We start from the raw sequence: 23649 nt of genomic DNA on the forward strand, positions 1-23649 counted from the left end.
TGCGTTACTGGTGAAATATGCATGTTACCCTCATCCGATGCCTGAACATTACCGACACTGTCACTTTGGGTTTTTAGCTCACAATTCTCAACTATTTCACGACTGTTCCATCAAAAGGTTGACAGTGTCAAATGTATTTCTCAAAGCACACTAAGGTAGTGGCGAAAGGGCAACTTGTGCTGAGACTTTTCACTTCTGAGGGATGTGAGACTTCTTAGACTGCTACGCATCTCACCAAAGTTCACTACCTGTGCTGCAAATGGATAAATTAGAACTGCTGAACACAACCAGAGGTTACGTTTCCTGCATCTCAGCATTTTCTCTAAAAAAACTTGGTTATCATCTGCCATCCCAGATGGTGTGGTAGACCCACAAGACTACAAGCTGATTTAGGCAGATAGTGATACACAACTCAGCATAAAATCAAAGGGGGGAACAAGAGGTTAGTTTTTCAGTGAGTTCAAATGCATCATGTCCAGGACAATGCATCTAATATCAAATAGTTTTCTCTGTTACTCTGGAGGTTCAAGTAACGCATTCTGTGAGGAGTTCAAATGCAGATTTTATAACTGGATCAGGGTTTGCAACATTGGTGTCTCCGTAAAGCGGAGGCTAAGAAACTGAAAGTCGTTTGACCAAAATAAACTCACCCTGTCAACACTTAAATATCACAATGGTGCCTCAGAGTTTAACCAAGAGAATCTAAGAAGAAACCTTTTTCATTTATGCGCTGACCTAACCATTAAGACGGGAAAATAGCAGAGCTACTTTGTGACAGCCACACTACTGGAAAACGTAGACCCGGCTAATGCTTGAGTGACCTCTACTGTAGTATAAGTTCCATGAGTGCAGTACACATATTTTTTTTTTTTTTTTGCTTTATACCGTGTTATTAGGACTCAACACAGCCTTAAAGTCTCAAACTGTATTTCACTTAAGCACCGTATTGTGCAGAAAGCAACTACAGAAAATAAATAAATAAATAAACCGAGCCAGACCTTTTATGAGGTGAGCAACACTTATTCTGAAGGAATAGCTTTCCATATACAATCAAAGCATCAACTATCTCACTGAGGCGAGAACTTTAAATCTAACAGTGAAGCAGCATTCAGCATGTAGGCTCATGCTGTGCTCATGCAATGGTCCAGATGGTTCCAACTTGGAGAAAACTGAAGGCAGCCTGTTCCACAGTATGGAGGTGGACCTTCAAAGACTGTCTCTCAAAATGCCTGATGGGTCTAATGTTCCCTCATCTACTGTGAAAACTTTGCAAAAAAGAACGCAGTGCAGGGAAAAAAAAAAAGTTCAGCAAAGCTGTTTCAGGAGTTTAAGACCCCGAGGAACATTGCAAAATAGGCATGCCACATGGCAAGAACTCTGCTTGGCCAAAGCCCAGCTTATTAGAACCAAATGCTGTGCCAAGACTACGGACAAGACTAGACCAGGAAGTCTGTATTTCTTGACTCAGCCTCAGCTTTTCCATCTCTCCACAGACTCACAAGCTACAGAAGAAGTTCACTCAAGCATACCCTTCACCTGTCAATGACCCATGCAGATAAGAGTGGCTCTAAAGGGGATGGAAAGTGATTCATGCTCATGCCCACTGTCGCCTGGAATTACTGTATAAAAGTGACAAAATCTTAATGGGGAAGTGTTTCCATTAAAGAGGCAAAACATACAAAGATATGGTACCAGAATCATCGGATGGTACTGTGTGAAACGTCGCCTCTGATTATCAAACTTCAATGCTTTTTTTCTAGTGGTAAAACACAGAGCTCTATAAATGTACAACAGTGAGGAGACATGTTTGTTTATATGATAATAGAACCTTTAAATAATTAAAGAGGAGTGGGTTTGCTTTATTAGAAAACCAAATATGAAAAAAAAAAAAAAACACAAAGCTGATGTTGAATTCACAATCAGAATATTATAACAGTTGCAACAGCTCCTTAAAGAATAGAGAGAGGACTTGAATTTTAACGGTGGATCCAAGATAAAAGGACGTCTCCTCAAATTGTGGCTCCTTTTCTGTTCCTTCTGATCTCTTTCTTACCTCGTAGATCTGCCCACTTTCTACCATATCGTCTTGAATGACAGAGAACTCCCAAATTCCTCACAGCAACTGCCTACAATCCTCCATCTCTCCACCTCTCCCTAAAGGCTCAGTGTCCAGCGCAAGTGCTGCTGTTCTGCACCTCACAGAAGAAAAGGTGAAAGCCTCCACTGGCAGCTAAACATCAGTCAAACTGCAACGGAGTCTCACCTGGAGCCCACACACGGTGCACCACCCAAACCGACCCCACTGTTAAGGGGAATGTTTCAACTTCTGCATGTCCACAATCAACATCCATTCAAACTCTGCACACTTGGTCTCATTCCCAAGAGGAATATAATTCCTTGCCTTAATGAGGCCAGGGATGCGGAACCCAATGCAGTAAGATATGTATCACATGGGCCCTTACAGAAGGATCCCGCTCATTCACTCTGACTGCTAAAACTGCTCCCACATGTGTTGTGACAAAAACCTTTTGCACCACAGGCAGCTGTCAAAACTGTGTTCGGGAATGCTGATGCTTTCTAAATGGGAGGGAAAAACAACATAACTGAAGCCTTCTAAGCAAAGGATTGCAACAGAGAACCAATAAAAGTTGTAACATGAATTGAAATATGTTAAGATATTAAATATATTCTTTTTTTTTTTGCAAAAGAAAAACTAAAAAGGTACGGGTGCATATATTGTGTGTAAGTATTGTGATGATAAGTCCCACAAAAATAGGTCTTTAGAAAATAAACAATATAATTGTGTTGCGGAGCATGTGCACCTGTCTCAGTTACCATAGAGACAGACTATCTACTAACTGAGTCAACTCGGTGACTGACTGCGTGACATTTGCTCTTTTAAGTTGGCTGCTCTACAGTGCCAGCAGAAATGACTAAAGCGCAGAATTAACTGAGGGATAATTGTAAAATTACTAATAGGTCAGAATGTTTGGGGTTTTTGCTGGCAAAAGAAAATTCTGTCATTAGTGATTTGGCACTAATTGCTTGTTGTGCAGCCACAGCAGCATTGCTAGTCCTCTTGTTCGTTGTGGAATCTGAATTTTCACCTCTTACCTGCCACGAATCAAGCTCGTGGATTTCTACCACTGCACTTCCTTGCTTTGCTTATCTTCCCACACTGCTGAAGTATGGCAAGATAGCGGATGATTTAATGATTTTCTCAACTGATGTGGTTTGATATATTGGCTGACTCTGCGCCTTTAGCTGGTATAACAGGTAAAATCCATTACCCTCCCACCAGCATGATTTATGATGGGTACTATCACAGCTGTATGTCCCCTTACAGTTGATCTACCAATAGAATTTACTGCAAACTGATACTCTAAACCCAGGCCATTGGTAATGAGAAAGAAATGGCCTTTGGTTGGAAACACTTGCTAAGGCCATGAGTATTTGATTTAGCTATTTATCTACACAGAAATACTGATCACTCCCATCTCCTAGCAGGAAAAAAAAAACTATTAAATAAAAACGCTAAGATCACTGGGGCTGCTTTCAGACATTTGCCCGTGTTAAAAAGGGGATATGAACATACTGACAGGTCATACGCTTTATATTCTTTGTTGGTCTGTGTATGTGACTGAAATCAGAGTTTGATTTCCTTTCATGGTTATTTTACTGTTCACTCTCTCCAGTAGCTGTTTGAGGAGTCATGTCAGAAAACCCATTTGCACCCTTTCTATGATGTGATGTGTTTACCAAATGGCCAAACAGTTAACCTTTCTCCAGCTACTCCATTAAAAGACACATTGCAAGTTATTGCACAGTATTCAGAGGAGACAGAGGAAAGGTGTTAAGGTAACAACTGTTCAATGGCCTGTTTTTTTTTTTTTTTGCACTAGTGAACATATAAAGCCAATGCAACAGAAAGTGTAGTCTTTCCCCACACGTTGATCATTTCATAGATGTATAGACTGATAGAAGTTGTTTGTAACAAAATAAGTCTTTGGCTGTTAAAGAGAACTCCCAATCATAATCAGGTTCATGTGTGATAGACAGTTTGGCAGACATGAGGTAGAAGTGGGTTATAAGCCTGTTTTGATGTGGTCTGTTTTGATGGCCTCATAGCCTACAGTGTGTGTGAGAACTTCCGACATTACTATGTAGAGCAGACTATTAAAATGTGCCTGATGGTCGATGGAGTGGCGAGAAACAACACCCCGGACTTTGAGTGCAGAGCAGAGGAGATTACCCGTGTGGATGCGTTTATCAAAGATTTTGTCTCCGGTTGCATGCACGAATGTCTCTGTAGGGAAAACAGCCGATTAGTTATTAACACGGCAGGCTATACGTCATAATTATTTGCGCAAAAAGAAAAAAATAAAATCGTTACTCGTGAGCAAACAGCTCCAAATGATGATCCTTAAATAAAAGCAATTAGCACGTTGCTTGCAGCTAGTATAAAAGAAATGACAAGAGGCAGATGAAACAAATGCATCACATTTTCTGCTCCACAGAATCATAATGGTATAATAAAATGCAATTAGCCGATCACCAGAACAGATCGGACAGAAGTGCATGCATTCATATGGCAGCCGAAGTGCAAGGATATGCAGACTCGATGACTTAATACCACTACTCTTAATACCATTTAGAGGCTAAATCTCAAGTCTTGTCCAATGTGTTTTAAATGCAATGCACCGTCTAATCAATCAAGCAGCGCATCATGGATGTGTGAGACGCAGTGTGTGTCCAATGTTAACTTTCCATCACGGCACCCTATCAACCTGTAACCCCGAGCAGGTGCTGCTGCGTCGGCTTGTCTCTTGAAAAAGTGCACCGAGGACAACTTGTTGTATAAACAGTGGATTTGGGCTCCGGCCTGCGTTATCAGACATCACTTGAGACAAGTCAAAGGTTTTCAAAAGAACAGAACCTCATTCACATCCCAACACACATCTTCAGCGCTGTGGACTAATGCTGCTACAGTAACTTTCTCGCTAAATTCTGCAATGATTTCGGTACCTGAGCCAGGGGACTTCTCTATAAGCGCTTGTCGCGTAGCCAATTCGTCCGTAGCTGGTGTGTCCACCGGTGCTCCTGAACGCACCCTCAAACCTCCGCCACAGTAACTTCAGCAGCCACAAAATCCGTTCATAGCATTGATAACTTTCCGCGTCAAAATTCGAGCTCCTCTGGCCGTCGTCCGTTAGTTTCTATGGAACGGATGCGTCTTTCTGTCTGCAGAAATATAAGTTATCAGCGATTTGTGGTACGTTGTTTTATGCCAACGGAGCTGGAAATTGAGGAGTCTCAGACCATAGGGATAGTCCACGGTTTGCCATCTCCAACCGTCACTTACTGATCCCTGCCAAGATATGCACTCGCTGGCGCATCCCTTAGGTCCAAGTTTGTCCAGCGCTTACCTCGATACAAGTAGCCTGGGGCGCACTCTAAGGACGCACTGGGTGTCTAAACGATTGCAACATAAATGTCATTTTTGCAACGTGAAATGAAATGGCTAACCGGTCCTAAACAAGGAGCCCATCTGAAGCATTTACAGAGAGCAAGTGGTGAGATAGTGTAGTTGCTCCTCTCTCCCGCACACACATACACAGAATCACTCTCTCTCTCTCTCTCTCTCTCTCTCTCTCTCTCTCCTCATCAGAGCGTGGGAGGAGGTGGGGCTGCCATCCACCGCAGCGCACAGCAACTTCACACTCAACATCACATTATGCCTGGGCTGGCTACCAGGGAACTGTGTGGTTCCTACAATCTGAGAAGATCTCACCAAACTGGGTCACCCCAAAACAGGGGACCGCATCTTTTAAAATAATGGCGAAATAAGATCACTGTGCACTGTACTACTTTTAATCCCGCTGCAGAGACGCTGGTGCTTCTATTGATACAAAATGCACTTGTCACAAAAAAGAAAGAAAAAATCGGATGTAACAGGTAGCCTGCACTGACTGTTTACTTGTTGATATGCATTGCATGTAGTAAAATGAGTGGCCTAAAATGGAAGCTGGTTAGTCACTAGTTATTCCTTTGGCGCCACCCTCAGGCGGTTATAATAAGGAAGGGAAGTAATACAGTCTTCTACATCAGCTGAGGAAATTAGGGGAATTGAATGTTAACACTGCATGATGCTGGAGTAATGCATCTTATTATGTTGGTTTCTTGCCAGAGAGGACGATAACTATGAAGTGCACAAAAAAGAAGCAGCGCTGTTGGTGAACAGCACTGAGCTAAACTAGTTGTGTCTGACATAATCTATTAAAACTGCAGCAGTGTAATTAAAAAAACAATGGTTTTGCTCAGGGCTATAAATCAGCATGGCTCAGTGGGGAGTGAAATCCATCCCACACCACAGTTGCTCTCCTCCTTTTCTTCCCTAACACTGATGCCAGTGATCACAACTGCTTAAGCATAAGCAGCAGACCAGGAGCAACGAGTCAAACGCCAGTTTGGTCACAAAGGAAATCCTTAAGCAATGTCCTCGGGAGAAAACTTGATTTCCTATCTCCACCAGCTATTCTGAAGCAAGAGTTTATCAGTGTTTCCAGTCTGTGATCTTTTACTCCTCCCCCATCTCTCATTAGCTGCAAACACACAGCTGTTGGGTTACCTCTCCAGGGCTCCCATTAAGGGCTGCCACTCAGGCTTACAGTGTCCCTGAGCCAATCATATTAGAGCTCCCGCCCACGCACTGCCACGGCTATGCTGCATTTCACCAGCTCTACTAATCACATTTAACTGTTTCCACAGGTAGCCCATAGGTGTCTGAGATGAGAGCAGGGAAAAAGGAGAGGAACAAAAATGTGAGACGAACAGAAGTTAAGATTTAGGCTGTTATGTACCATAAAAGATAATATCATATAATTGGGGAACAGAGTGAGTCAGTGTTCCAGTGGTGAGTGAGCAGCCACTTGAGTCAAAATGATTACATTTCATCTAAAATGTTTTAAAGCCTAATTTATGGGACGTCAAACTATTTAAATTCACGTTTCTTGCCTGGTAACAGAAATTAAGTCTCCTGATGCTTAATTGAATATTTTCTCTCCAGCTCTCAGCTGCATTTTTTTTTTTTTTTTGTAAGCAATCACATAAAAATAAGAATTTAAGACCGAGTCAACATAATTACACTTAAATTAACTTTGTGCATTGTCAGCTTATTAAATCACTTATTATAATTCATGCATTTCCCCTAACTAAAGAGCAGAAAGCGAGTGATTCAACAGTGGTATTGTCCTTCACAGGTATAATTTAGTGTGGGCTGAAATACTGCTTCATTTGATGCCTTTATTAGTTGGTTTAAAGAGCACAGAGCCCCGTTTGATTCCCACTCACCTTTTCCTGTTGGCTATTTGAATAAGAAAGAGGTAAAACAAGGACAAAGCAAGGGTAATCTGTGAATTAGAACAAAGACAGTGAGTGGCCATCAAGCCGTTCAAATTCCCCCAGACTATGCCCACCATGCAGTTTCTAGCCAGCACAATTTCTGTGACCAGTGCCCCTAAATATTAGAGTCTTGCACTTTGGCTCTGTTTGATTTAAGTCTCGATTAAGGCTTCTTCTTTCTTTTTTTTTTCTCAAGAAATGCATTATTTAAACTGATCTCTAGTTATGTGAATTGTTGCAGAAAACCTTTAAGCTGAATACGCTTGAATACTCTCTAAGCAGACAGAACGTTATAATTCTACGCTCATAGCTTGTTTGATATTGCGGCACATGGAAACACATCATGTGAATGTGATCTGTATACATTTACATCTATTTTCTTATCACATACCACACCTGGAGCACCTTTTGTACTTCCAACAAATACACACTTTCACAGGAGGTAAATGCAGAGAAAGTACTAACACAGGTGGGTGCAAAGATGCACAAACACACATTACACAAATGGGGTTGCATCTAAAGAGAGAGAATGAGTTTAAAGAAAAGCACGAGAACTGCAGCTAAAGTTTTACTAAAGTTCTACTGCAGGTAAAGAGTAAATCCACAACGAATCAGCTGCACAATCAAGAATGCTACACGTGCTGGACACATCCCAGTCTGTGATGATACTGCAGCTGTTTTACTATTGACAGCTACTGTGACATGGCGTGTGGGCAGAACAACATCTCACAACGTCCAGAATATTTCATTCTCAGTGATTGAAAGGAGCATCCTCCACCTCCCTTACATTTCCTAGGTTTTCCCTTCATGCGCAGACACTGAGTTGAGTAATATGTTGCATTTAAATTTGGAGCACATCCACTTGTGGAGTGGGAGCACTTACAGATGGGTCAGCCAGGGACAGAAGGAGCAGTGATGTGAAGTGTCCAGCACTGAGCCAAAACCCAGCAATACAGTCATCAAGAACAAACTTAAATGTACTGATGTAACTCTGAAAAGCAACTAGTTCATCTTCACTACCAGTTGTTAGTCAATCTGCATAAACTGCCTAATTATCTAATTATACATTATTACAGAATGTTTCTAAACTGAGGTATGGATTCAACGATGGCAATATGAGGGAGTTCAAAGTATCTGAACGTAGCAATTGGTGAGTACACTAAACAGCTTTATCTGTCATTTGTAACAAATGAAAAACATTGCATGACACGTGTACAGATACATTTAAGTTGAACTTATAATTTATTTCAGTATCAGTTCATCTTTACACACTTGTAAACCCCACTTGGTGAGCAGAGTAGGAAGTAATAATTATTTACAGCATAATTGATCCAAACCTGGTTTAGCTTTGTAAACCATCAACGTAATGCTGATATCATTATAGAGGTCTCACTTCTACTATAAACACACAATTACATGTTGCCCTACATATAGCAGGCTCTAGAGCTGGTTAATAGTTTTGCATTTATTTTATTATCATGTTTTAGATACAGTTTAATGTTCAATATCATATTGAAAAAATCTCTTTCCAACACGCCGCCCGGTAGTTCACATGGCTTCAGTCTCAATAGAAATAGTGCATCGGAAAAAGAGAAGAGCAGAAAGAAATGATCCTCTAAAGGCTGACACGATCTAACGTAACTGAGCTGTTTTCCTAATGGCACGCTGGCATTTGATGAGATTTAAAAGAGGTGTGTTTATAAAGCTGTCAGCGCCACATGTACAACTCACCATCACTTCTGTCATTATTTAGCTCGATGTGTTTGTGTGGGAGCTGGTGTGTGTCTGTGTGTGGATTTTTGATATTTCGGATATTATTACTTCACCTCATGCACATTGGCTTTCTCCATAATATACATGTAGGTGTAGAGCAGAAAAAAAAAATGAGAAGAGCAGGAGCCATTCGAAGACGAAAGATAAGGTCATAGGTTAAGGCCCAGTCTGTGTGTAGCCTGACCCTCAATCCCCCTTATAGGATCCAACATAAAGGTATATTCTGAACAGACTGCATACAGCTTCTGCTTTTGAGTCACTCGGAGAAGACTGTATACAGTAAACCTAAAGCAAAACAAGACAGAGCATTTAGGCTTAGTATGTTTGGCCCCATGTGGTTTGGTTAATTAACAGAATGGGCTCTCTATCAAGCAGACAGTATTAAGCGGTGGGAGGATCTGCATCACACATCCCCATTGTACAAAATGAAATATTTCAACATGGGAACACAAGACGCTTCGGAAACAGTTTCTTCATCTTCACAACGCTGGAACTGAAACAAGCAACTTAAGAACACATTTTAGAGTTAATATTCTAAAACATTAGTGTGAGCAATGACTATACTGCACTGTGGGGATGAGTAATCCTGTTACTGCCACATAAACATGTTGTTATGTCTCATGCCTCCTCATCCTATTCAGTGCATTTATTCTCTGTACTGAGTAGCAGTGCTCTGTATCAGTATTTCTCTTACACAGTAGGGGTTGGAGGGGTGCATTGTGTTTAACCATGCCAGGAGCTACTGTAGTTTGCATTTGCTTTTCTCATTTATTGTTTATGTTTGCCACTGGCTTTGGATTATATCCACACGATTCTGACAGTTAGGCATGTAAGAGTAGCAACAATAACATGTCTCGTGGTGAAACGGTGGGCTTTAAACACTCCTGCAGTCATTTGCTGCACAGCACAAGTGCTAACCCTACACCGTCTAAAGAAAGTGGGAAAGACAGACTGAGAGAGAGAGAGAGAGAGCGAGCAAATTAAGCTACTTAGCATTTTGGTCTTGCTTTTTAAAAAGATTAAAATATGTACAAAGTCATAAATAACTGCTATAGGTTTGAATGGCTTAGCAAATGGTAGCATTTATCTAGCTCTGCAGTCTGAATCAGAGGCTTGACTAATTGAATTGTGGATCAAGTTATTTTGTCTCATTTTCTATACTTTTTTTTAAAAAACTGCGTAGCGTGCCAAACCATTCGGCTGATTGCAGACTCACTCTAATGCCAGTGGGCGGGTTTCTGGGTTTTCATTGTATAGTAGCAACTAACAGAGTTTCCTAAGCTCTTAACTATGAGCTTTAATGTGGGTACAGTATCATCAACTTGTCTAAATTCTCAATAGGTAACATTTGCAGAACCTAAACAAGAGGATGTAATTAAAAAATGAAAAGGCTCAAGTGTATATTTTAGGGTCAACAGACCATAAATGTTGCTTTATTTTGAGATTAAAATAATAGACCAACAATATAAAAGAAGATAAGAGTTTGCTATTTTCTTGATTTAGTGATACATTTTTGAGCCATTTGTAATACGTTTAGATATTTTTTTTTTTGTCTTGTGCAAAATGTCAAAGACAAAAGAATAATGACACAGAAGAAGCTGTGTTTATTAGAATGTGAACTTAATCATGTTATTTTCTACGAAGCCTTTAACTTTTCTTGTTATGTTGTTTTGTCATTTCTGTTGCAAACTAGAGAAGTTCTCCGGCACGTATATTGCCCTGTGGATCAAAATTTTCTGACACTTTGAAATGCTTGAAAAGGTTTTATTTTTAGACTCAATATTATGAAATATTCATAGTAAATGTTTAAACATGTGCTTGAACCAAATGTAATATAACACAAAAATTTGATGACGGATAAATGTTCCATGTGGTGTGATACATTATTTCATATAAAACTTAAATAAGTCTGGGAAATATATGGATTGCAAACAGAAACACTCTAGTAGACAGATGAAATGCCTCCGTAATAAATGTATTGGTATTTTCATTATTGCATGTTGGTAAAATGGGATCTCATTTGCATGACTTTAATATTGTTCAAAATCAGATTCAGACCTCCAAAGAAATTTTGGCGAGGGCTACAGGAAATCACAGTTTTTATCATTTTCAAATTATTAAAGTTGACTTAATGAATACATGAGATAATAATGAAAAAAATATTTTCCAATTTCAATGCATAATAACAAAATGGCAGCAACTGCGTGTGAATCACTGTCTGTCCGCTTGTCAGACAAACCTTTTGCGTGCATAAAAGAGTAATAGATGAAGTGATTCTTTAGGAACAGAAGCCTTTAGAACTTGCCCACCAAGCCTTCAATTAAAGAAGTTGACCCATTCAGTGTTTCCATGGTTTTATAAATGCTACAGCCACTAATTGCCTTAGCTATCTGTAGATGCAGCCTGAAGTAAGAATAAGTTGTAATTGTTAAAGCTCACCCACATAACTGTATTCAACTGCAGCCAGGTAAAGGCAACATTTTTTCTACATTTATTTCACATTATAAAAAGTGTGATCTTGACCTATCAAGTTCCCCCAACGCATATGTTTATACTTTATTGCAAGCTGAGCATGAATTTGAATTAGTTTCTTTACTATTAAACACACAGGACTCGGATTTTCATTGAATTCCGGTGTTAAAACCGTAGCCCTTGAGCTGGAAAGTTTGTGAACCATTTAGAATTTGCTTAATTGACCTAAAGTTCAGATTAAAGAAATGAGAACATAAAGTAAATAATTTGTATATTCTATAAACAATTATCCAGTCTTTAAAAAAAAAATGTGTAGCAAAAGTAAATAAAATATCAGTAAAGGAATATGACCAGTTTATTTCATCGAAATCCTCTACTAGATGTTTCTGTATCTGTTAGGGAGGATTTTAGCCCAGTCCTCATTAAAAGAACAGCTTCAACCAATGGATGTTGGTTGCCTTTTCCACATGAACTGGCTCCTTAATGTCAGCTTTTTGACCCAATTTTAAAATATCTCATTTCCTGCTTTAACTATTCTTTGGATACGAGATTTATTATTTCTGAACGAGTTTCATCAATGAATGCAAGGGGCAGCAAAGCAGGCCCAAACCATGATACTGCCATGTTTCACACCTCCTCTTCTACCCAGAAAGTTTTACAATGTCCAAGAACTTTCTTCCAGTTGCCTTCTGACTTAACCACACACCTGATAGTAGACTAAATAACAAGACTAAAGACTTGTCATCCCACTGATTGGAAGAAAACATGACCTTAAATATCTGAGGGGTTCATTCAAGCAACACTGTAAATTATCATGGAACCAGACAGCAGTTTATTAGTTTTTTCTCAGAAGTACCATGCACAGTTTGTATAGTTATTTTCGGCACTCGCGGTAGTTGGTTAGGGTTGGGGGAATATCATGGTCTGGTTTAAAACAGAATAAATGAACAGTAACTTCAGATGTGCACTTTGTCTGACAGCCACCCACCACAGTCAGCTCCAGGCAATGTTGCAGTTAATAAATCTACTGCTTCATTCATTCATTCAAAAACAGAACCAAAAGCCTGCCTCTGAACATAATTCAGCCAGTGATTATGCTGCTATTACAAAGTAATTGTGAAAGCAGCTTAGTAGTATATGAATGTGATTTGTAAGAAACTGGATTGCTTCAGGTAGGTAAGACAATTGAAATGAAAAAGATGGTTAAACATTTTGACTATGGCTGGGTTACTATTTCAATGGAAAACGACACGTCTGGACACATACAGCAACTTGTGTTAATGTTCAGCATGAAGAAAGAACTATTTTATGCCCATCTTTAGAACCATGGAGATGTGATAGGACAACGGATACGTACTGTGCTTTCCAAAATGAAGAAGAAGCTCCATCAGTCCCCACTGTTAATGGGATGAGCATTATAAAATCGTTATGATTGCAAAAAAGTTGATTTATAATAGCACCAGCTATTCCTCAGCTCATGGAACAAAAAAGCCTTGGTGTGCTATCTTGTGTCACTAATAGTCATAACATTGAAAGTAATGATTGTTTTCCCTTCTTCAATAGAAGGCAAGATGGCAGATATCCAAAATAAGTGACTCAAACCCAGTGGTTTCACTCATGCAGACCATGTTGGTAATAAAGCAAAAGGAAATAATGTGAGATCAGGCCTTTAACAGTGTACACCCTTGTGGTCCTATAGGGCATGTGAATGAAAAACACTGAACAAATTCTATCTACAGTATATAAGAATATCCACTGGCTGGAAATGAAAGACATTTTTCTTGCTTTATTGTGCATCCAAAGAGCTTCTTGAAAAAGACAGAAGCTGGAGGCTGCCAATAGAATACTTTTGGGAAAAGAGAGAAGGCAAAACATCTGGCCTCCAAATTTTAATTAGACTTACCACTGGGATTTCTTTCATTTTACATACTGGGGTATTTCCTCTCCTTGAGGAATACTTGACAACATGATGTGAAATAAAATATTAAAATATAAACTATATAAACTAATCATTTAAAGTGGAATACCATAGGAATACAGGCATTTGTAGTCGTAGCTGAATATCTAGAACAGTGTTGAACAGAAATTCTAGGTCTTCGTGTGCCACAATAACTGATATCGGGTCAAGTACCAAAACCTCAGTCTAAGACTTGACTTGGGGAATTGTCATGACGCCTAAAGTTACAATGTAAATAACGAAATGCATTCTTGATAGAAAATACCTCAGAGTAAGGGGTAGGCAACCTTGGGTCTCCCTGGCCTACTCACTGCAGGTTACCTGATCAGGTTCCTGGGTCAATTTTTCAATTCAATTCCATTCTTATCAATAAAGCAACAAATCACAACAGTCATCTCAAGGCACTAACCACAGACAATACAGGTAATCAGCAGTGGGGGTAGGACATGCATGGTCAGATCAGTTTTGCCTACTAATACCTTAGAGTGAGGAAAACTGCTGCTGCACCGTTAGAAATTGGTACAAAATCTCAAGTGCTAATCTTTCTTCACGCATTTTCGGGCCGTCTCAATCATCCTCGTACAATATATGTAAAGAAATTAGTTTTTTTTAGTTCAATTTTAACATCCTGAATGTTCATAACCATGTTTCTCAATCACTCTGTAAACACTTCATCAAATTTCACCCAGAACACGATTAAACTCAGCAATCAGGGCCAAAATTCACAACCCTCGTTTTGAGAAAATATTCTCTAAAGTTATAATTAGCATATTTAAGCTAAAGAAAATTATACCCAACTTTAACAGTCTCTAAGCCAAATCAATTGCATCTTTCAGAGTTACATTAGATTTAATTTAAGACACATTTCATTTATTTATTTAAAACACATTTTATTCTTTTGTGGTCTCCTATTCTTTCTTTGCTGTAGCAAAGTGAATACTTTGTACCATTCACATTGTAGTTTGTTGTTTCCCTTACAAGTTCCTGCCAAGTACAACCCCGAATGTGATTTGTAGTTATCTGTTCTGAAAGAAAAAAAAAAACACGGGTGCAATTGTTCCACAAATTCGGCTTTAAGAAATCACAAAAGAACCAAGTAATGAGATGCTTATCAGCAACTAGCAGCTGATGAGGAGGAAATTGCAATGACATAAGAGTAAAGTACATTGTGACTGCCTTAATGTATCATCATGTACTTCTGAGCTTTGTGGTTGAGAGATTTGGAAATGCATTTATATTTAGGTCATTATTCTATCTTGTTCATCTACTTAATCTGGTTCATACATACTCACCATACAATGTGAAATCCAGGAAATGCTAGTTTGTACCATAGACTGTACTGAGTTTCTGTTTCAGTCTGTAACATGAGTAAAACAGATGCAAGTAGACCTCATCGCTGCAGCTCATAGAAATTTATACAAAAAACAAGAATAAAATAATTTTCAAAAAAGCAGAGTGGACTGAGCTTAGTGAGATTCAAAATTCCTGTGAGTCTTAGCAGAAGTCGGGAGTGTGTTGTGCACACACTGGGGGCTGTGTGACATTTATTTTGGTTGAAAATATGTTATTAAATGTTCTATTATTGCCCTGACATATAGTATTCCACAGAGCCCACTCATCTTTATTGGACATGGCGTGTTAAACAAAATTACATCATTTTAAAATTAAATTAAACATACAATTAATTAAGTTGCATTGGATTAGATGTTTTTTTTTAATGAAAACGGTTTTGACTAGTATATAACAATGGGTTTGTTAAAATTTTCTCTTCCAATACATGATGATTGTACTTCTTCATGCAACGTCTGCCCATGTAATTTGGTATTTGACATGTCATCTTTTAACTATGAAGTGTGTAGTTGATATCACGCTGTGGTTACTGAAGGGAGACGCAGGCACCATGATTTGCAAACCACCCCCTGCTTTTTGGGTGGTGGGGTAGAGCCTGTGTGGTGATTCTACAGCAGGTCAGTGCTGCTGCCACAATAGGTCATTAGAGAAGTGTCGCCTTCATTTTAAAATACCAGATCTTGCACCAAGCCATGAAAAAAAAGTTTATATATTTATTGTTATTAATTCTTACCGTGTCTTGCTATTGCAATTTAATTTCTCTAGGTAGGGTCCATATAAAATTTCAAGTCACAAACTAACCTAACTAACCTATGCATGTCTTTGGACTGTGGGAACCAAAGTACCCAGAGCACTGTCTCCACCTATTCAAACAGGTATGATGTTCTCAAAGCCTGAGGGCCAGGAAAGCAAAGTCTGACCCGCCTTTGGTCTTTAATCTACACTATAGAATGGCCAGGGGGCTCTGACGTTGTCAGAATACATTCTTGCTCAATTTAAAAGATCAGACAGCTTGACTCAAACACATAAAATGTTATAAGTCATCGGTACAACCTAAAAACACTAAATCCCACAGAGAGAACACAGACTCATTACTAGCAGACAATCAGGCCAAAGAATATGTGCTGCTGTTTGCAGTCCTCTTCAATAGCCGGGCAGCATGTTTGACCAAAACGTGGAACAAGAATTATGCACAGTAAACACACTGAAGTTGAATTCTGACGGTGTCGCTCATGTTTATGCAAGTTTGAACCTTTAATTCTGAGATGAAGGACGTGTAGAGATGAATGGATAACTTCAACAAAGCATTTTGGCACTTTTAATGACTTCTAGTCTAAGGGTCTTATAATAGTTAATATAATAATGGTTTTCTATCATAATCATCAACAGTCTTCATGAAAGCAGTACGTTTACTTAATAGCCATCATTTCTGATACTGAGATAGAGTAGTGATTATGTTTTTTCACAAATGTATAATTATTCCTGTCCGTTTGTTTTTAAAGCAAAATTATTGATACCTTTTAATAAATTGCTGAATGTGCTTGAGCCATTAAAATGTACATTTTAAGAGTTTTTTTTTTATTTGTGGCTTTGATTTTGTCCGGAGTACTAACGTGAATGAAACTGGTGTTAACATAAGAAATAAAAAAGAATACAGAACATTTATAGCTAAAAGCAAGTTTCATGAAAAATGGATAAGTTCATTGCTGTTGTTTTATTTGGCTGAAGCAAGCAGAACATTTTTGATGATTTTAATACATGTGTTTCAATACATTCCTTATGAATGACAAAGTTGTCACACATCAGCACAAGAAAACCAGCTGTGCACCAAACGAGCACAGTATTAGCTTTTTAATGTATTTATCTGCAAGAGACAGGGCTTTTATTGGGAAACGAGAATTTCCAAATAAGGAAAGGGCCAAAGTGTTGGATCCAGTAGCTACATAACGACATAAGTGCAAATGTTGTGCAAAGGCAACATCTTTGTCTGTTGTGAACATAACACCAAATCAGCTGTCTTTCTAATGCTGTTATATAGCCTTCACTAGTTAGAGAGAGAAACCTTGTCAGGCCTTGATAGAAGCAAAGAGCTTTAACTGTAGTGTTTCAGTATATTAGTATGATGCTAATGTTACAGGTTCCACAAAATGTTAGAAAGGTCAGTGACAAACCAAGACAATTATCACCTCTCTCACCACCCACATTGGGATCTAGAGAATTTATCTACCTTTTAAAGCTCACTGCTTTCATTTCCTACCCCTTATATTTACTTTTGGGTTTGGTCTCATAGGTCCCATCAATGTTGTTCCCAGCAGCAGACGGACATTTCCAACTGAAATCCTCTGATAAACCCACAGTACACTACCTGCCCAGCTATTTCTATATATCTAGTGAATGCAGAGTCCTGCAGCTCAGACCTACTACAGTATGTTTATTGGGAAATGGTGAAGACTAACACGGAGTTGGAATTAGAATGAATACGACATTTATTTGGTTGCCAGAAACAGGAGTAAGTTGTCTGCCAATGTGTTGGCCCCATTATCTTCTATAGAGCCATAATACTGTACGTCAAGTGTGTTTGCTTTTTCTACTTGTGTTGTTCTACCCCCAGCTGGCTGAAAAACTCATTAATGGAAATTGTGGAGTAGTTTATAGTGTATTTTAAACACTTTTTTTTTTTTTTTTTTAAGAAAAAGCAAATCATGCAGCAGAACATTTTTCAATTTTCCAAGATTATGAACCAAAACTGACCTCACATTCAGCTGGAGGCTGTTTTTTAAAAGCAATTGTTTAAAATTTGCCTACAAGTACACTGAGATCTTGTGTGTACTAAGCTTCCAGTACAGTACTGGGACGTGTATACAGAGATCAGGGAGAGATTCACTTCCTCTTTCTACAAAACTGCTGCCAAATATATTTGCATGTCATAGACAGACAGAAGAATCCCAGATGCTTTTCTTTTCGCCTGTGTTGATGAACGAATAGGGAGGGAAAAAAAAGTGCATTTGATAACTTAACCTCAAAATGGAAACTGCCCAGAGCACTTTCACTTGGAGGAACAGAGCTCTGTGATACATGACATGCTGTGATGGTGATACCAGAGGAACTGTGGGTAATATGAGCACACTGTATACTAATGTGTAATGATTACTATCAGGAAAAGGGACACAGGTTTTACCTTGCCTGTTCCAATGTCTGCCAAAACAATTAGCATATTACTTTTTAACAATTTAAAATGCTGAAATGTAACATTTTTATGGTAAAAGAATCTTTTCGAAATAGTTTTGATGAGACACTAAGGCAAATGGCATCACTGTATACAACCGTCTTTGTTTTTTCACTCTATGGCAAAAGCTAAAACTGAGACATTTCTGCAAGACAGATGCCGAGATCATGTCCTATTGTCGAAACATGCTTAGCTCAGTGTTGTTTAGCTTACTTCCCAAGTTTAACTTTGTTTCAAGGAAAGTTTGTGATGTCAATTTAATTGGCCAAGTGTTCTGTTTCTGTTGGTGTAAACTTTGACTGCTGCACTAAAAGGATACTGTCTGAGCGTGGATATTTAGTTAAAGGCATAACTTTGTTTTAAACAAGCTTCAGGTTGTTAACGAAAGAACATGTACCGCTGTCCACAAGCAATGGCAAACCCCGACTGGTATTTACGGCAGCTGTATGGAACAGAATTTCAACTTGAAGGGAAGATACATTCAAACCAAAATACCAACTCCTGCTTATTAGTGCATTACAATTCTGATGATAAGCGATAATTCAGGCTTTTCAAGGAGGTTTCCGTTAGCTTATTGTGGATTAGTGATATTCTGTTAATTTGATTTTGACATATTGGCGGCCAAAATCGACAACACTGGTTTGCTTTTAAATTCCATGTGGATATGAATCATAGTTAATGTGGCGAAGAAAAAGAACTGAGCTTGCTGAAACCAAGGCCAGCTTTTGCCAGTATGCCAGATGGGCTCTACAATGGTAACTCTACATGATTTGCGGGTGACAGACAAAAAGAATTAAGATTGTTTCCAGAGGCTTTTCCTTGAAAGGGTAAGGATGATGGTACTTCAGCTTTGGAATGAGAATGACTAATTGTGACTTTCAGAGCTATCCTGCTTGGACCTGAGGGATAGGGATCAGACGTTCTGTGAGCAGCAGGCTTTTGTAATCCATTCCTGGAGTCCTCAACCACCCATTGTGATACTTTGTACCAGGGTATTTGAACGTTTGGTCTGTTCCAAAGGGTCACATTGCACAAGGGGTTCACTGCTACTTGTTTTGGATACTATTCTGTATTTTGAAAGGTACAATTGAATGATTCAGATGCTCACGACATGAACAGACACTTTATAGTTTTATTCTCCATACAGCTATTCAAGATTTGAAAGTCATCATATTTTGAGGCCTAAGATATTGCGTTGGAAATTGTCATTACTACGAGGACTGTCAGTCTGAGCTGTTTTGAAGTACAGTAGATGCCATGATACAAAGGAAATGAGAAGCTTTTCATGTTTAATTAATAATGCTAATGAAACTTAATTAGAGCAGCTTATGAAAAATGCATTCAAATGAGAGATGAGCTTTATCCTTAAATAACAAGCCTCCTGTGCTGGATTCGGTGTCCTATTACATGCTAATTAGACTGTGCTAGGGACTGTTAATGAGCATAAATCATTTCAATCTTTAGCACAGGAAGACCCCCGCAAACTGCTCATGACCATCTCTATTCATATGTAGTGTAAAGTATGATTAGTTCACTGTGTAATATAGTTGTTGGAAATCTATCTGGGCTATTTCTATTGCTATTTGAACATATTGAAGATTCATTTCGGAACAGCTAATAGCATAAATTCTTAGTGAGAATTATAATTTACATAAGGATGGAGCTTAGCTGTGCATGTGTTTTGTCAAATACTTTAATCAGCTGTATTTATTTTGTATTTCAATCTAGTTTTTCAGTTGTTTTAGTAGCTGCTTCCATGTGTCATGGAGACTTTCTCCATAATTGAGAAAACAGCTTCTTAACATATAATTCACTTACTCTTGTATGCCTGATGTAAAATCTTTTGTAATCTAATACATTTTAATTGTAATGATTTACATTTGCTGCACTAAAAGCAAGCAGAGGCTGACAAGTGCATCACACATAGCCTCAGAGCATCTGCTACAATCTCAACATCCTTTGGGAGTGTCTATTAAAAAGAACTTGCAGACTGCAGGCTATCAGTTCACAGTTTACAGATCTGGAAAAAAATACCTTTAAACATGTTCAGGCTGTTCATTTAGTGTTCCCCGAATCCCTTCCAAAAGTGCATTTTCAGATATGTGTTTTGTATTTTTTTCATGTAATTTGGTATGTTAGTCATGTCAATTATTCACATTGGGCTCTGCTCTTTCGTTTAAACGCAAAATGTCAAAAATAATAGATTTGTATTGCTAAAAAAGCTTATCTATTGATGCATGCTGTGCGCTGAAAGTACATGGCTGGAGAGACAGTGGCGAACTGTCACAATGTGTGTCATCTCCAGCTTTCTAGCAGCTTACTAACATCACAGCTCAATTGTTGAAAATGCCTGTATACCCTGCAGGTAAGGGTCTATTAAATCCTCCTACACTGTGATCCTGCTCCTACGCCTGATTCTATCTCAACCTGTAAGGCTTTTTGTCAGCAACACCTATTGCAATTTACTTCACTTGAATTCCAACAAATTAACCCTTGTAAAAATAACAAAGCAATCATTGATTTAGGGGCTAACATGCGACATTTCATACCAGCTGATAAATTATAAGTATAGTAGGTATGCATACACTAATTAACTCTATAACTAATGTATCTGTGCTAAAGAAAGAGAGGGGGTTGGATGAATGGGTGGATGTGTGTGCTCTGTTTTACACTGTCAATTTGGCAGACGCCTGCAGGGGCTGGTGTGTTGCCATGGTGATATGAGCAAGGCATGAAAGAGCAGCAAGGTTTGCCTAACAGGACCAGTCTCATAAGGACTAATAAAATGAGAACCTTTCTTTAAGAGCCTTACATTCACTATGTGCCTGTTGAACACAACCTAGAGTTTTCTTTGAGCACAGTTTACAATACTGTTGGAGAAGCTTTTGCCATTTAATGCTTGTATCGGTTTTTCAAAAATCCTCTTTTATGAAGATAGAATCCTGCTTTTAAGTCCAATACTGACCCCCCCTTTATTTTTTTTTTACAAAGGTCAATATTTACAGACTGTATTCTAAAATGAGTTGCTCTTTAACTGAACTTACTGTACATTGTAACAAATATTTAAACTGGCAGTACCTCATTTTTATTAATACCAGAAAAGATGATTTCTTACTATTGTTGAGTTAGTAACACTAAGCATACACTTCAAGTTAATAAGAAACACTTAAAATCAAAATTACAAATATTCTCAGTTCGGGTGTATAAGTATATCTGGAATATACTTAATGTGTATTGCTGCTCTATAGGGTGTAGTAACTTAAACCTTTTAAAATGACATCTGCACTTATTCTGCAACACTGTGCCGCCATCCACTCGTGTTACACAGGATAGAAAACAAACACACCATACATGCTACACTAAAAAATTGTAAACACAAAAAAGGCTGCTGTCATAGACTTAATCAAACATAGATGCAACATTTCAAATGAGACATTATAATGTTGGACCGAAGTCATTTTACATAATTTCTTTCAATGTTGTTGCTTGATAATTTAGTTTACAGCGACTCCACAGCTCCTAACCTGTATTCACACTGCATATTTAAGTGACGTCACTGCTTGATGCTGTCGGTTTTTTGAAATGGAGGTGTTTTACTTTCAGAGTGACAGAAAGGAGGACACAGGAGAGAAAGTCAGGGTGCTGCACGGAGAAAGACATCTATAGTTGACAAATAGAAATAAAAATGTTGCTCATTTTTTAAAGTCATCCAAAACGTTTAAACAGCGATGAACTAAAAATTATGTGAAATTGTTTTTTGGTTAGACAACTGTTTCTGGTAGATAATTTCCCTTCTGATCAACCGAGCACCAGGCTACAGCATATAAATCTAAGCCATTATTTTCATTTTAAGAAATGTTAGCAATTTCCTGTGTTGAAAAAAATATAGTTTTGTTTCAATAAAGTTGGTTGAAAACCATTAATGCATATAAACAAGAATGTTTATTACAATCATCATACTGTTGAGAATATATGCATTAAATTATTAAATTGAGCATTTCTGAAATGCTTTGCATATTGAGATATTGTGTATCGTGATATGGCCTAAATATTGCTATATTATTTATAGGCCTTATCTCGAGGGCCTAATGGTAAATGGTCTGCACTTATATAACGCTTTTCTACCTATTGGCACTCAAAGTGCTTTTCAGTGTCTTGCTCAAGGACACTTTGACATGTGACCAGAGGAGTCGGGGATTGAACCAGAAACTGTGAGGTTGGTGGACAACTGCTCTAACTTCCTGCGCCACAGTCGCCCCTGATCCACTAAGAACACTAATTGTTTGTAATGCTTCTAAACGACCATGTGAGCTGGCTTCATTTGGCCAATGTTTAAGTGCTAATGACACGAAGCCTTTTGCTACAGCACGTTTGAGACAATAAAATGACAACATATGTCAGTAATGTACAGGATGATACCTATACAACATAGGCCTTTCGTTCAAACTATCATCATAACCCAGTTATTTGGCACCAGATAAAAGTCTGGAGTATGCAGGATACATCATCCAGTAGTTTTTTTTTTTTTTAGAAACCTCAGTCTGAGTGGGGAAGTGACCGACCAATTGACATTGCTATCCCTAGAGTTACGCAAATAACAAGCCAAAAACACGAGTGGTCTTACTCCCCCTCTGCCACAGCTACCCTGGTTCAGTTCCCAGCAGTATCACTTCTGGTATGGCCACGCACCCCATTAAACTGTTTGATGGGGAGCATGCCCCACTTACATATAGTTGTTTGATGGGTCACACCTCCTTTCTGCACATAGTGGTATCTTTAAGGATGGATAAGTCTGGTGTTAAGCTCCTCACTGTCAAAAGAAAGGGAGCAGCTGCTGTGACACCAATCTTACATGGCTGTCTATACCCTCCATAGGCCAACAGTGAGGGTGCTCAGGGACAAGCAGCACACAGACCATTGAATAAGTCAGTCCACCCTGGGAAAAATAAAAAAATATTACTGCGTGTACAAAAACACACTTTATGCTTCGCTTGGGTCTCATCCTGACACCTACAGATGCTCTATAGGCTGAACTACATGTACATATACATTTTCAAGTATTGTGATGAAAACAAGTTTTACAGTAAACAATTACAACCAGGATAACAACAATAACATTTGAATGTAATAATGGTTTTCCTCTGACGCGCCTGTCACACATTCAGGTGGGAATTTAATAGTACTGAAATGCACATGGTGGTTCCCCCAAAAAAATAAATAAGGTTTTCGCCTTGTTTTTCTGCCTCTCCGGTGGTAACTGTATTGGACAATCTATTCAAACTCAAATTTTCATTTTCAAAAATGTCATCCCTCTATAATGATGTGGGCAACCTGCTGTTCTAATCATATGAATTTGTAATCAGAATCTTTAATTTTTGAATTATCTTTCAAGTGATTTCAATTTTCTCCTTTGTGTTTGTCATCACTGTGTCAATCCCTGCTGGTTGTATCGTGTTTCAAATGCAGTCTT

The 23649-nt window shown here is 38.5% G+C and overlaps 1 protein-coding gene across 1 annotated transcript in view; it reads right to left on the reverse strand.

The window, feature by feature from the left end:
* Positions 1–5600, reverse strand: part of pcdh1a (protocadherin 1a) — an 82011-nt gene extending 76411 nt beyond the window's left edge. Inside the window, exon 1 of the mRNA XM_067494712.1 lies at positions 5026–5600. The gene's annotated coding sequence lies outside the window, so the exon portion shown is untranslated. The remainder of the gene's footprint in view (positions 1–5025) is intronic.
* Positions 5601–23649: the final 18049 nt, after the last annotated feature.

The sequence above is a fragment of the Channa argus genome, chromosome 24 (assembly GCF_033026475.1).
Source record: "Channa argus isolate prfri chromosome 24, Channa argus male v1.0, whole genome shotgun sequence".
Taxonomy (NCBI): Eukaryota; Metazoa; Chordata; class Actinopteri; order Anabantiformes; family Channidae; genus Channa; species Channa argus.